Below are 2,156 nucleotides of genomic sequence, written 5' to 3'. Positions count from 1 at the left end.
AAGAATGCAAGGGTGTGTTTATACACCTTAACTTCCAATAGTGACAATTAGAGATTTCTAAAACAAATATTTGGTTTATTGCATCTACACAAATATTATAATGTCATAAGCAAAGAAAAAACAACATTTTTTGTCAATTAAACTATTCTCAATCACAACAACCAAACAACATGTTGGAACATATCAATAAATGATGCATTGTGTTATAAGTTGAGGATAGGTGACGTTTCATGTCGAGACCCTACTTCAGTCTTAAGAAGGGTCTCGACCTGAAACGTCAGCTATCCATATTCATAAGTTCATAAGTTATGTGAAGGAGCAGTATTAGGCAATTCAGCCCATCAAGTCTACTCTGCCATTCAATCATGGCTGATCTATCTTTCCCACTCAACCCCATTCTCCTGTCTTCTCCCCATAACATCTGACTCCTGACATGTTCTAGCCAGACCTGCTGAGTTACTCCAGCACTTTGTGTCATAGAGTCAGAGTCATACAGCATGGAATAGACTCTTCGGCCCAACTTGTCCAAGATGCTAGTCCCACCTTCCCACTAATGCCGCATACCCTTCTAAACCTTTCACACCCATGCACCTGTCTAAATGTTTCTTAAACAGTGCGGTTGTCTTGGCCTCAACTACCTCCTCCGGCAGCTCCTTCCACACGGTGTGAAAACGTTTCCTCTTAGGTTTCTATTTAATCATCCACCCCCCACCTTAAACCTATGTACTCGCTTGAATATTTGCTGCCAAGACCTGCACCTGCGGCGGCTCCACCATAGGCTTCCGTGCTCACCGCAGCGGCCAACCTACCCCTCGCGGATGTATATTGAGGTACGGTATTCTACCGTAATGTAAGGATGTATGTGTTCTATTGAGTTTTAAAGTTGATCTTTTATTAGGAGGCAATGCAGGGTCTAAAATGCTGTAGCCAATGACAGGTTACTCGGCCAAGTCACTCTGACTGTTCGTGCTGAAGCTTTTCCACTGATAGACACGAGTCACAGGGGATGGGAGATTGCAACCTTCACGTAGTCCGCCCTGTTTCGACGAATGCAATCAACCCGGCGTGCACAACCAAATAGGATCAAATAGAACAAGTTGTCCTACAACTTTAGGCTGTGCACGCCACACGCAAGAAGAAGAAGTCGAGTTACAGTACATTTTCCCAACTTGCGTACACATTTCCGTGTCTCCGCTGGGTCTCTGTGCATCTAACAGCGGGGAACTCCTGCAATCACCATCAAACGTTAAGTATGTAAAGATGTTTTACTAAAACTGTCTGCACACACTGGACTCTTGAAACTCGTTCCCCCCCCCCGCTCCTCAAATACATCTCATTGGTAAACCTCTCACTCGACCAGTTTTCTCTGGAGCGCCGGAGGTTGAGGGGAGATCTGATAGAAGTCTATACAAATTCTCACAGGTATAGATATAGAGTATACAATCAAAATGTCAGACTAGAGGGCATAGCTTTAATATCAGAGGGGGGAAGTTTAAAGGAGATGTGCGGGGCGTTTTTCTTTACTCAGAGAGCGGCGGGTGCTTGGGTCGCGCTCGGGGGGGGGGGGGGGGGGGGGGGGAGGCAGATACGATCGTGGCTTTGTGAGTCTGAAGAAGGGTCCCGACCAGAAACGTCACCTCTTCTTTTTCTCCAGAGATGCTGCCCGACCCCCTGAGTTACTCCAGCATTCGGCATAAACCAGCATCTGCAGTTCCTTCCGATGCACGATTGTGGCTAAGATCCTTTTGGATATATATTTGGAAATGGAGAGATATGGATTATGTGTAGACAGATTTGTATATAGAGAGGGTGGCGGGTGCCTGGATCGCGCTACCAGGTGGAGGCTGATGAGATCGTGGTGTTGAAGCTTTCAGACATGGATCCAGGAACCAGGGTGTTTTTTGATAGCTTATGAGAAATGGAACAATAGCATTCTTAATAACAGCAACAGCGCAACAGGTTTGGAAACAATGGAGGGGTATGGACCACATGCAGGCAGAGGAGATTAGTTTATTTTGGCATCATGTACAGCACAGACATTGTGGGCCAAATGGCCTGTTCCTGTGCTGCGCTGCGCTGCGCTATGTTCTATGCTCAACCCGCCTGTTTAGATGTTTAAAAGGGGGACTTTGTAAAAGGAAGCTTATTTTACAACA

The 2,156-nt window shown here is 45.8% G+C and overlaps 1 long non-coding RNA gene across 1 annotated transcript in view; it reads right to left on the bottom strand.

The window, feature by feature from the left end:
• Positions 1-73: 73 nt before the first annotated feature.
• Positions 74-2,156, bottom strand: part of LOC116979894 — a 7,644-nt gene continuing 5,561 nt past the window's right edge. The window contains exon 3 of the long non-coding RNA XR_004413798.1: positions 74-84. This is a non-coding gene — a long non-coding RNA (uncharacterized LOC116979894). The remainder of the gene's footprint in view (positions 85-2,156) is intronic.

This window comes from Amblyraja radiata, chromosome 13 (assembly GCF_010909765.2).
Source record: "Amblyraja radiata isolate CabotCenter1 chromosome 13, sAmbRad1.1.pri, whole genome shotgun sequence".
Taxonomy (NCBI): domain Eukaryota; kingdom Metazoa; phylum Chordata; class Chondrichthyes; order Rajiformes; family Rajidae; genus Amblyraja; species Amblyraja radiata.
This window is presented reverse-complemented; position numbering and strand designations above follow the sequence as displayed.